Here is a 13,839-nt window from a genome sequence, read left to right as displayed (position 1 = left end):
AGTTTACAAAAGAAAATAATTTTGGCCCATTATGCAAACCGTTGCTTTACACAAAAGATGATGAGCAATATGTGTCAAAATCATTGTATTATTTCCATCCCGCTCTCCCTACGCGACAATGAATCGAAACGGGGAACAAAAGCACAGTCCGAAGCGACCATGATTCTCCAGGATCAACAATTCTCCAGGATGCTCGGTCCCTGGCTGCAGCATCCCATCCATGCAGACAACCGATCACCGTCAGGTCTCGCATCACCTGGTCCAGCCGTCTAGTTCGCTGTGCTCCCCTGCGCCTTATGCCGAACTGGGGATCGCTGTCGAACACCTTCTTGGTGGGGCATGAGTAGGGCATCCTCATGACATGCCCCAGCCATCGTATCCTGCCAGCTTTCGCCACCGTCAGGATGCTCGGTTCGCCGTACTTGCGTAGCTTGCTGAGCTCGTGGTTCATCCTTCTCCTCTACACTCCATGCTCGAACACACCGCCAAAGACGGTCCGGAGGATGTGTCGCTCAAACACGCCCAGAGCGTTTGCATCCTTTGCATGGTTCAATTGTATTGATGCCTAATCGGACACGGGCCGTATCGGCCGGGCCGTAATAATTAAACAAATAATTAAAAAAATAAATCGGACGATACCAACAAATTGTGGGAACAAACCAAACATATAAAAGATACGACGAATACATCGTGAGACGAGCCCAAAAAATTATGGGAACCAACAAATAAACCGGGGCCGGTCTGGTGATACAGTCGTCAACTCGTACGACTTAACAACATGTCCGTCATTGGTTCAAGCCCTGAATGGACCGTGTCCCCATACATAGTACTGACTAACCTGTGATGGTAATCAATGTGTCACAGAAAGCCAAATCTATGAGTGGTACAGGCAGGCCTTCGCGGACAACGGTTGTGGTTCCAAAGAAGAAGAGGAAGATTCGATAAACCGTAGGAAATACTGTAATAGTGTAAATAAAAGACTACAAAAAAAACCCTAATTTTATCATGGTGTAATTTTTATCATGGTGTGCGTAAAAATCTAGAGTTAAGCCGATGGAAGATTTCCTAGGCTTATGAAAGGGGGCGGGAACGGGTACCACGGTTCTCTCCCGCTCCCATACAAAATACACGGTGCGCTCTCTCAATGCTCGCGCCCATGCGCGAGCATCCTTTCGTGTGCATGTGTTTGTTTCTTTCGTGTAGCGCTGTGTGCGTTTCTTTCGTTCAGCGATCGCTCACACTCGCGCGTATTTTTTTGTTATCTAAAGCTAAACAAAAAAACAAACACGCGTCAATCTTTTTTTCATCACTTTATTCAAACATTTACATAACTTTACACGATTTCACACATTTACATAAACAATATTAAACTAAAATAAAATCAATCGCCCCATCGATGCAAACGTTGAAGTGGCCGAATATCTGCGTAGATCCTGTTATAAACATAAAAAAGGTACGAAATGAAGCTGCGCAATGTACATAACATGCATTACGAATCATTCGCGCAGCTTCATTTGAATTCGCACAACACTTGAACACTTGAACACTTTACAAAATCATAACTCCAATCGTCCAGGACTTAAGCTGACAAAACGTGCACGTGCGGCCGCTCGCTGCCGATCCTTGAGCTGTACTGACGATTTCGTGTGGTAGCAAGAATGAGAGCACACAGAGGAACTTTCGGTGCAGCAGTGCAAGCGAGACACCGACATCAGCACAGCGCTGCGAGCAGATCAAACTGAGCGCGCAGGCTGAAAGTGAACGCACACATTTCCACATGTGTAACTGTGTTAGTGCCAAAACTGTGTCGAAACCAAAACGTACTCTCGCCTCCGTGTATTTCACACCGATTCTCCGCTTAACTCTAGGTTTTTACACACACCATGATAAAATATCCCGCTCGTTGTTTGTAGGGACATGACTGCTTAAAAAAAGCAAACTCACATTCGTTTGTCTAACTTTAGAGCTTTGATTTTTCATTCGAAAGTGAGATGTTGTTTTCAAATGGATATCTAGCACTAGGCATCGATCTTTCGTCGGTTAAGAATTGCTCAATTTACCGGGTCACTAGATGCTTTATTCAATTTAAATCATGCTCCAGTTAGCTATGGAGCTCAAAAATGATTTTTATTTATTTTTTTTTTTATTCAGCAGGGACGGCTTTGCCGTATTGCTTAAAATTAGAGTACATACATATTCAGTTTAATCTTTAATGCACGACTGTTGCGAGACATTTCCTTCTCGCAGCTTTAGGAGGGCACCATATCCCGGGTGTGCTCGGACGTTGCTGTCCAAATCCGATCCTTGTCCTTGTCGAGTGGTCCAATAACAGGGGGCAGAGGTCGAGATCATATGCTTCGTCATTATCCTGTGGAAAAGAAAATTTCCTAGGCTTGCTCGAATTCTTCTGGTTCATTCTTGTCCGTTGAAGTAGTCCGCTCATGTCCGTGGGCATTGCAGGGGTCTTAATCCAATCTTTCCAGGGCCATACATAATGGCCAAGGTTTCAAAGAAACTCTAGGAGAGATCGAGTACAGGAACCTCCTAAGTTCATCCCTGTCCCACAAGCCCTGCCAGCGAGCAATGCAGAAAGCTTGTGGGGCCCGTAAGATCTCGTGAGGGAGGATAGGTCTATCGTAAAAAGACCCATCCGAAGCACCCTTCTTGGCCAAATGGTCTGCTTTCTCGTTTCCTAAGATGCCGCAATGAGCAGGCAACCATACCAGGGATATTCGAAACGATTTTTCAAACAGGGAGCTTAGGACTTTTAGAATTTCTTTTACAAAATAGTCTGGGCTCTTAATAGCCTTCACGGATTTTAATGCTTCAAGAGCACTTAGGCTGTCTGAAAAAATTACATACTGATCCGGAGGGCATGCACTTATCAACAGTAAGGCATAAAAGATTGCGGCGAGCTCCGCTACATAAACTGAGCATGGTTGGCGTAATTTAAAATATGCTTCGGTACACGTGTTATATATACCAAAACCAATGCCCTGCTCTGATGAGGATCCGTCAGTGTAAAAATGGTTTACATTTGGTTGGCCATGTCTTTCCACAAAAATGTAGGGAATTGTCATCCAGCGAAGATTATCAGGGATAGTTTAAATTGCCTCTCTCAACGAGGTATCTACACTTAAAATGGAACTTTAGGACTCTAGTAAGCTGGCACTACTAATGTTTTGAAAACTACTAGGGTGCACCTGTAGAGAAACAAAATCACGATAGACCTTTATGATTTTGCATTTAGAACCTATCTCTTGCAGTGTTTTAAAGTTCTCGATTATCAAGGGATTTGATACTGTAGAGCGGACAAAAAAGCGAAGCGATAATAGCTCAAAACGAAGCTTTAGCGGCATCACTTCGAGTGACATGTTGTGAGTCGACTTCATGCTACCTAGTGCGATTCTAAGATAACGGTACTGAATCCTCTCAAGTCGGATTAGATGCGACTTGGCTGCCCATTGGAAGCATATGCAACCATATTCCAAGACGGACAGTATCGTAGTCTTATATAGGTTAAGGACGTCTTTGGGATGTGTACCCCACCAGAGTCCGGTAATCGTTCTGAGAAAATTGATTCTTCTTGTACATTTCTGTACCAGATAGTCAATATGTGTCCTCCATACATTTTTGCTATCAAACCAAACCCCTAGGTATCGAAAAGTTCTTGGAATGGATATCTTTTTACCATATAAAAAGATATCGACCTTTGTGTCAACCAAATTCAAGCGTCTATTACTTTCAGTGTAGTAAAAGAAAGAGAATATCAGCATTTCCGCTTTCTCTGGATAAAACTCAATACCTAGGTTTGTGGCCCACACTTCTAAATTGTTAAGTGTGGTTTGCAAAGGACTTTGAGTCAAAAGCCCCCTTGATGTCATGAAATACAGATGCCATTATTTCCGTACGAAAATGAGCCATTTCAATTTCGGACACAAGTAGCGCGAGATTTTTTTCGGATCGCTTTGATTGACACCCTCGGTGTAATCGATCTTTTTACTCCTGTTAGAGGGGCCAGATTGGGCAAAGATTCATTACCCTCAAGAAGAGAGAGTGTATCGAACGGATTCGCTTCTGGGGTTCTTTTCAAAACATCGGCGGATGACTCCTTTGAATTCTGTAGGACGGCTTTTTTATGCACGGCCTGCTTTTTACGGTAAACTGAGCATGTAGACACCTCATACCGTTCCAACAATGCAAAGCAACAATGGCCTAGATATTGTTTCAAATGCCCGTTTTAGATCCAAGAAAACAACAACTATCGATTCCCTCCGATCCATCAACACCCTCCACCTCGCCAGTACAAGATTCAGAGCAGTCTCACAAGAGTGTCCTTGCCGATATCGCTCTCGGATTGCTCTCGGATTAACAACTCGCTTCCATTCAGAAACTGAACCAATTGCTCCTTAACTACAGTCTCCAGCACCTTTTCGAGCACATGCAACATATTGATAGGACGAAAATCCTCCGCATTGGGAGCTCCGTTCACCTTAGGAATAGGTGTTACCTTAGGAATAGGTGTATTATCAATGATTCGTTCCATGTTTTTGGGAAAATTCTACTCTCTAGCGATTCATTTATCACCATCAAAAGGTCATCTCTTATCACATGAAAGCAATCCTGTATGGTTGTTGAACTCACGCTTCCTATACCTGTGGTTTTTATCAGGTCGAAACAAATAATCTTTATCTCACTAAGAGTTATTTTTTGGAATCTGAAATGGTTTCGTGGAGTTTCTACATGCGACAAATAATAAGGCTCATTAACATCATCAATGTTTTGATTTATATCCCGCTTGGCAAAGAGTAACTCATTTTGATGCCTCTCGCTACCTCTGACCCTAGTTTTAAAGGAATCATGCGACACACTCGCACTCCACTACCCCATCCAATGGAAAAACGCTCCTACCATCGAGGTGTTGACCAAAATTTCGCTGTGTGCATGAGACACACACTCGCACTCCTCCAGCCCTCCATAGCCGATCGCTCCAACCGTTGCGAATTTGCGAGAATTTTTGCTCTGAGCGTGAGACCCTGAAGCGCAATAGATGACACTATGTGTAAAGACGATCATAATTCGATATGGTCAAAATGCGTCGATTGTCGTTTCATCTATCTGGTAATGATGTTTTCACTTCATCAAAATTTTAAACATTAACAACTAGGCTGATAACAATATTTGAATTTTTAATCAGAATAAAATAAATTCATTTGAAGCAAAATAAATTACATTATACTCTATGTTGACCAAATGATCAACACTTGTACATAGTGCCATTTTTTTTGTGTTCTTCACTCTCGCGCTGTGTTGTGATCGTTCGAAACTCATTGCCAGAACGAATGCAAATTTTATTTTAGAAGGATCGGTGCCGGAAGATGCAGCGCAAATTATGAAATGATAATAGAAAAGTGGTTAAGTAAATCGTGAAAGATGTCAACGCACGCGTAAATGCAGTATGTTTTGTTACATGATCTACGGGTAAGTGCATGGATAAGAAGAAGAATCTTCCAAATGATGTTTGTGTTCTAACAATCGTACTGCTTTTAATGTTTGTTTATTCTTCTATTATTTTCCATCACACGTAGCTATTTCATCACTAAAGCTTCTGATAACAGATCAAAGCAGATGGATAGCATACCGAGTCGCCGTTTAATTTAAAATATCTTCGTGATCGGTAAGTTTTAAATAGTACTAGTTTTGTTCACCATTCTAATGCTCGATTTATCTTTCATTCCTCAGGCAAACGCATCAAACAGCAATTGTTTCTCTTCCAACAGCACGCGCCATCGGTGGAGCAAGCAGGCAACGTTTTGTTTGCCCAGCACGCACCATCATGAATTGAAATATTCCCGAATAGCTCTGTGAATAAAAAACTCCACACTTACTGTAGGAATTTCATGGAATTTTTTGGTCGGCCTACGCTCACGGGAATGGTGGGTCCGTTGATGAGAAGGAAAGAAAGGGTGGGAGCGAGGATTAACCAAAAACGCGGCATTAAGAATGAGGGGAGGTGCGCTCAGCGCTCACGCTGGGACCCCGCTTGGCAAAGAGTAACTCATTTTAATGCCTCTCGCTACCCCTGGCCCTACCCGCTTGGCAAAGAGTATCTCATTTTGATGCCTCCCACGCAAACAATGAGACCCCAAATTTTGAGTGATTCAGGCCAAGGGGTATGAGGAAGCTTGAGGAAGCAAGGAGAAACGCGCTGCGGTGAGAGTTCGCATTCTGTTTTACACGCGCGCTTCACTAACACCAATACAAATACCGTGCTTTGACGAGCCGTCTGTGAATGTGTGTGTGTCTTCTTTCAGCGAGCTCAACTTGGAGCTGCTCGTCACATCGTGTTGTCTCGCTTACACTACAGCATCGAACCATCGCTCCGTATGTCCCCCCCCTCCTACGCGTACAAAACCACCAGTACAGCGCGACGCTTTGTCGGAGATGGTTGTGCGTGTTTCGTTCTAAGTCCCGCGCGCAGTGTTTGTGCGTTGGTGCGCATTTCGTCAAAGTCTCGTGCGCTGGTGAGTTTTGGTGAAGTGTGAAGTAAAAAAACAGTGTGTACAGACGCATATGCAGTGCGGGCATCGACAGGTAAGGATCCATTTATTCACAGATATGTGTTTGCTGGATGGAGGTCGTACTTAGCAGGACGACGACATGATGTGTGTTTTTGTTAGGTTCTAAATGTGTGACGAAAGTTTACATTAAGTTTCAATAAAGTGTTTAATGTAACCAAAAATGACCGTGTTTGTGTTTGCTTTTAGAATAAGTGCGCATTTGCGATCGTGTCTATTCATTAAAGAAAACGAGAAACGAAAGAAACAACTATCTTTACATGTGTTCGTAGCATGGCTCGAAAGAACACAAACACATTGAGAACTGCAGAGCGCACCGTCCGTTACGGGTGGGGTGGGGGAGGGCTCGCGTGAGTGTGTAACTCATTAGTCGAAGGGACACTGTATTTCGACAGCGTCACTCAAATCACTCAAAAAATACACTCATTTTGCCGGACGGGTCTCGCTACCCCTGGCCATAGTTTAAAGGAATCATGCGACACACTCGCACTCCACTACCCCATCCCATGGAAAAACGCTCCCACCATCGAGGTGTTGACCAACATTTCGCTGTGTGCATGAGACTCACACTCACACTCCTCCACCTCTCCATAGCCAATCGCTCCCACCGTTGCGAAGTTGCGAGAATTTTTGCTCTGAGCGTGAGACCCTGAAGCGCAAGAGATGACACTATGTGTAAAGACGATCATAATACGATACGGTCAAAATGCGTGGATTATCGTTTCATTTATCTGGTAATGATGATTTCAGTTCATCAAAATTTTAAACGTTCACAACTTTGCTGATAACAATATTTGAAATGTAAATCAGAATAAAATCAATTCATTTGAAGTAAAATAAATACCATTATACTCTATTTTGTCCATATGATCAACACTTGTACATAGTGCCATTTACTTTGTGTTCTTCACTCTCGCGCTGTGTGGTGATCGTTCGAAACTCAAGGCCAGAACGAATGCAAATTTCATATGGGAAGGATTGGTGCCGGTAGATGCGAAAATTATTAAATGTGAATAGAAAAGTGGTTAAGTAAATCGTGAAAGATGTCAACGCAGGCGTAAATGCAGTATGTTTTGTTACATGATCTACGGGTAAGTGCATGCATAAGAAGAAGAATCTTCCAAATGATGTTTGTGTTCAAACAATCGTACTGCTTTCAATGTTTGTTTATTCGTCTGTTATTTTCCATCACACCTAGCTATTTCATTACCAAAGCTCTTGATAACAGATCAAAGCAGATGGATCGGACATACAGAGTCGCCGTTTAATTTAAAATATCTGCGTGATCGGTAAGTTTTAAATAGTACTAGTTTTGTTCACCATTCTAATGCTCTATTTATCTTTCATTCCTCAAGCAAACGCATCAAACAGCAAGTGTTTTCCTTCCAACAGCACGTACCATCGGTGGTGCAGCAGCTAACGTGTTGTTCGCCTAGCGCGCACCATCAAGAATTGATATTTTGCCAAACAGTACTGTGAATAAAAAACTGCACACTTACTGTCGGAATTTCCTGGAATTTTTTTATCGGTCTACGCTCGCAGGAATGGTGGGTTCGTTGAGGAGAAGGAAAGAAAGGGTGGGAGCGAGGATTAACCAAAAACGCGGCATTGAGAATGAGGGGAGGTGCGCTCAGCGCTCACGCTGGGACACTCACGATGCTTGAAATAAAATGTTAACAAGCATCGATTTCAAGCATGCATGTCGCGCGACATTTTGCCAAGCGCCCTTCTGACAGAAATCGCGCGACATGTAGGCTTAAACTCGTAGCTTAAACAAAGCTTATTGGCATTCAAAAGTTTAAGCCACGCTGAGTGGCCGCTCACGAGAGGCTTGATCGTTTAAGCTACCGCTATCCATTTAAGCTACGCACTCACCGGCTGTGAGTGCTTTCGCTCACTATTCTCCCCTCTCACCCTTTCTTTCCTCCTTTCTGATCCACAATTGCCCGTTGCTTCGAGCCGTTACGAACTGGATATCTGGATCCTATAACAATATACAGTTTATAAACTCAAAAAGAAAAAAAACACCAGCTATCATCACACTCTACACAACTTACCTGCTAATTTAAACCAATTTAACGCCTTTACGCTTGCGCACACTGACACTATAAGTCAATTAAATAAATATTGGTTAACTGCACTTATATGCTCGGTAAGCACAAGCAAATTAAACTGTACTTTATTGAAATAATATTAGTTAAACAGCATAAATCACTCCAGAATTTCACCGAACCAAACCAAGCCAAATTTTGTCAACACTGATATCTGTCAAACGAGGGAGGCGAACCGCAGATGAAGAAAACAACTTTTATCACTATGGGACAGCTTCAATACTTGTCCAAATTTTTAGAATAGTTTTATGTACAACTTTCAATTGCCAGGAAAAAAAGATATAAAACACAACACACATTTAAAGAATCATTATTACTCTTAAACTAGTTGTAAATTATTGTGTGTTGTATTAAATATCATTAAATTATGCTTATCTGTTTTATTTCTGTTTTGACAAATAGAACTATGATTCGCCCATAGTTTCTTTCGCTCTCTCATCAAATTGAAAATTTTACCAACACCGCAAATGTGGAAGCATTGCGGCATGAAGTAGGTTGGTAAGGCATGGCGGAGTGAGAGCGAGGATCTCACACACAGATGTAACAATAACCCATCATCGCAATGACGGGAGCAATCGGTCATGGGGGGTTGGTGGAGTGCAAGTGTGTCTCTCAAGCTCAGAGCCGATTTTTGCTTAACACCTCAACGATGGGAGCGTTCAGGGGTGGAGACGTATGGAAATGTGCGAATGTGTCGCATGATTGCTCGCAAGTGTAGAGCGGGGGTAGCGAGAGGCAGAGTGTACAGGCGATTTCTGCCAAGAGGGAAATCGATGCTTGTTAACATTTTATTTCAAGCATCGTGAGTGTCCCAGCGTGAGCGCTGTGCGCACCTCCCCTCATTCTCAATGCCGCGTTTTTGGTTAATCCTCGCTCCCACCCTTTCTTTCCATCTCCTCAACGAACCCACCATTCCCGTGAGCGTAGACCGATCAAAAAATTCCAGGAAATTCGGACAGTAAGTGTGCAGTTTTTTATTCACAGAGCTATTCGGGAATATTTCAATTCATGATGGTGCGTGCTGCGCGAACAAAACGTTGGCTGCTTTCTCCACCGATAGCGCGTGCTGTTGGAAGAGAAACACTTGGTGTTTGATGAGTTTGCCTGAGGAATGAAAGATTAATCGAGCATTAGAATGGTGAACAAAACTAGTACTATTTAAAACTTACCGATCACGAAGATATTTGAAGTTAAACGGAGACTCGGTATGCCCTATCCATCTGCTTTGATCTGTTATCAGAAGCTTTGGTAATGAAATAGCTACGTGTGATGGAAAATAATAGAAGAATAAACAAACATTAAAAGCAGTACGATTGTTAGAACACAAACATCATTTGGAAGATTCTTCTTCTTATGCATGCACTTACCCGTAGATCATGTAACAAAACATACTGCATTTACGCGTGCGTTGACATCTTTCACGATTTACTTAACCACTTTTATATAAACATTTTATAATTTTCACTGCATCTTCCGGCACCGATCCTTCCCAAATGAAATTTGCATTCGTTCTGGCAATGAGTTTCGAACGATCACAACACAGCGCGAGAGTGAAGAACACAAAGTAAATGGCACTATGTACAAGTGTTGATCATTTGGTCAAAATAGAGTATAATGGAATTCATTTTACTTGAAATGAATTTAATTTATTCTGATTTACATTTCAATTATTGTTATCAGCCTAGTTGTTAATGTTTAAAATTTTGATGAAGTAAAAACATCATTACCAGATAAATGAAAGGACAAACGACGCATTTTGACCATATCGAATTATGATCGTCTTTACACATAGTGTCATCTCTGGCGCTTCAGGGTCTCACGCTCAGAGCAAAAATTCTCGCAAATTCGCAACGGTGGGAGCGTTCAGCTGTGGAGGGCTGGAGGAGTGCGAGTGTGTGTCTCATGCACACAGCGAAATTTTGGTCAACACCTCGATGGTAGGAGCGTTTTTCCATGGGATGGGGTAGTGGAGTGCGAGTGTGTCGCATGATTCCTTCAAAACTAGGGCCAGGGGTAGCGAGAGGCATCAAAATGAGTTACTCTTTGCCAAGCGGGTATGCTTCTCAACTAGGGTAGCGAGAGGCATTAAAATGAGTTACTCTTTGCCAAGCGGGTGTGTTCTTCTTGTGGCACAACAACCGCTGCCGGCCAAGGCCTGCCTGTACCCACTAGTGAAGTGAGCTTGGCTTTCAATGACTTATTCGGGGCGACTATGGGCTTCGAACGACGAGATCCGTTCGCCGCGGCTGTCAGAAGGCGCTCACTTGGCGCTCACTTTTAAAATAACGTACCATTGAGAGACCGTAAGAAGCGCGCGAAAGAATGAGTTCTACCTGCCGGGGTCGAACGTTCCCGTTTGTATGGGGAGAAATCCGCGAGGTTTTGCGCTGCGGATTTGGAACGAATGTTGTTTTCAATGTCACGTTTTGCTTCAAATTTTGCTTTAAATGATTGAAGTGAATTGAACTTAGAGGTATGTAACATTTTGAATTTTTTTGTGATCTATTTCCAATAAAAAAAGTTTTGAATCATAAATCAGTTTTGAAAATGTATATAAAAAACATAAAATATATCGGTAAATATATAATATACATACAAATATCTTTAATAAAAAAGTTATATAAATGTAAATATAAATATATAAATATAAATATGTATATCTATATATATACACATATATATATATATATATATATATATATATATATATATATATATATATATATATATATATATATATATATATATATATATATATATATATATATATATATATATATATATATATATATATATATATATATATATATATATATATATATATATATATATATATATATCGTGTTGTATAAATATATATATATATATATATATATATATATATATATATTTATATTTATATAACTTTTTTATACACATACATAGATAATTCAATACGCATTTAAAGGTCAAATTTAATGTTTTTCATTTAAATTTGTTACACTGCTGAAAACTTTATAGAAAAATATCGAAAAACATTTGCACCATGTAATAACGTTTATAACTCTTCAAAATAAAATCAATCAGTATTTTTATACTTTTTATAAAGTAAATCCAATCCTGTCGTCCCTCCTAAATATGAAATAACTTAAATTCAAATTTAAAGAAAGTGAGTAAGGCTACCTTATAATTCATAACAAATCATCCAATAATGATGTAACGAATGAAATCCAATACCAACGGCCAAAAAAATCAAAATTCAAAACTTAACCATCCTTGAATCGTAGATATAAACGTCTTTAAATGCTTGACAGTTGTATCTCATGATTCTCATTCTCTCATGAGCGTCGAACGGATTTCGTCGTTCGAAGCCGGTACTCGCCCCGATTGTTACCATAGCAGGATAGTCAATCCTACGTATGGGGGCACGGTCTATTCGGGGCTTGAACTCATGACGGGCATGTTGTAAAGTCGTTCGAGTTGACGTCTGTACCACCAGACCGCCCCTAATAATCTGTGTTAGTACTAATAAATTGTTTGTACGCTTTGTCTCTTTTCCGTTTAATACGTGCAAGATCCAAAGTATACCACCTACTAGTTTCTCTTGAAACAATTGTCTTTTCTTCCACCAAGGTGTTCATTGCATTTTTCAACGTGTTCCATAACAAGTCAGCTGCTTCATCCAAGTTGGACGCGACATACTGTAAGCCTTGTGACACATTGTTGCAAAGAGCAAGTTTCGAGTACCCATTCCAGCATTTAACTTTACGTTGAACCGTTTTAGAACGCTCATCGTTTATGGTCAAAACAAGTGTTTCATGATCAAATATTTTCAATAACGGATCAGTAGTGACTTTGATTGAGTCAATACTACTGTAAACCTGATCAATGAATGTCCTGCTCTGCCTAGCAATTCGTGTGAATTCATTGACTTTTTGGTTCATGTTTACTGAATCCATTAAACTTTTCAGTTTCGCAGATTTTTCAACATTTAACCAGTCAATATTAAAGTCACCGATGATAATGTTCAACTTACTAAGATCCAAAAACCTGTCTAACCATTCTTCCAAAATATCTACGAACCTCGAATCACTCGCACTAGGTGAGTGACACAATATGCTATAATTGCCTACCGTCATACCCCGAGAAACCGCTAACCGAGTAACCAATTGCCTTCCAATGACTCGTTTAAGATCACTTTAAGGACAATGTCACTTCTGGCATAAGCTGCAACACCTCCTGTGTGACGTGAATGTGATAAATACGACACTACCCTATATCCTGTTATATAATATTGCTCAAATGCTTCCTCCTCGGTCACGTGAGTTTTCGAGATCAAGACCAACAAGGGTTGAACTTTTTCTACTGTCTCACGAAACATAGCATAGTTAGATGAAAGACCGGCAACATTGAAATATAAAATCTCTCTGAACCGCCCTAATTCCACCCCTCCCTGCTATTGAGAAAGTTGCATTCGTCTCTCTAACTGTTTTTTTAAACAGCGGGCATTCATAGCTATCGGCCGCATGTTGTACCTGTAGTTTCTGGTTCCTAGATGTGTTAGCCAAAACACAATTCACACACTTTAGGATGGACGAGGTGCAATCCGACGTTCGGTGCTCGCCACTGCACTTTGAGCAAGCTTCCTTATTTTGGCATTCAGTGCTCTTATGGTTAAACTGACCACATTTAAAACAACGCATAACATGTATGCTCCTAGAAATTTTACAACGATCAAATCCAATATTGATTTTATCGATTTGTTCCAAACATTTATCAGTCTCATTGTCAATTTCCAATACCGCGTTGTGTTTCTGGTACTTGTAGATCTTACTCTCAAACATTCCAATTACTCTCACCTGTTTCCAGGGAATTAACTCATTTTGAGATTTCAAAAGATCTACTAAGTCGGACTCAGAATATTTTTCACTCATTCCAATAATTTTTACTCGTGCCATTAGCAAGGAAGTCAAATACCCGTTTCCTAAAATGTCTTCTACTTCATTTCTAACATTATCTAAATTCGCCTGAGCAGAACACTGAACATAAAGTTGAGCGTCCCTGCCATTACGGAATTCCGATATTTGCTGTCGCCTCGGATCCAATTTCGAGCGTAGATCAGCTCTTGTCGTATCGCAAGACTGAACCACATTAGGAACAATAACCAGTGT

General features: G+C 40.9%; 1 protein-coding gene and 2 long non-coding RNA genes across 3 annotated transcripts in view; 2 read left to right on the top strand and 1 right to left on the bottom strand.

The window, feature by feature from the left end:
• Nucleotides 1–13,839, bottom strand: part of LOC133392901 (uncharacterized) — a 590,816-nt gene that overhangs the window by 349,224 nt on the left and 227,753 nt on the right. The window lies entirely within an intron of this gene.
• On the top strand, nucleotides 1,068–5,944 carry LOC133393945 (uncharacterized). The gene is made up of 3 exons (XR_009766518.1): nucleotides 1,068–5,481; nucleotides 5,589–5,677; nucleotides 5,743–5,944. It is a non-coding gene; the product is annotated as an uncharacterized LOC133393945 (long non-coding RNA).
• On the top strand, nucleotides 6,294–8,081 carry LOC133392903 (uncharacterized). The gene is made up of 3 exons (XR_009765880.1): nucleotides 6,294–7,669; nucleotides 7,777–7,867; nucleotides 7,934–8,081. It is a non-coding gene; the product is annotated as an uncharacterized LOC133392903 (long non-coding RNA).

This window comes from Anopheles gambiae, chromosome 3, assembly GCF_943734735.2.
Source record: "Anopheles gambiae chromosome 3, idAnoGambNW_F1_1, whole genome shotgun sequence".
Taxonomy (NCBI): Eukaryota; Metazoa; Arthropoda; class Insecta; order Diptera; family Culicidae; genus Anopheles; species Anopheles gambiae.
This window is presented reverse-complemented; position numbering and strand designations above follow the sequence as displayed.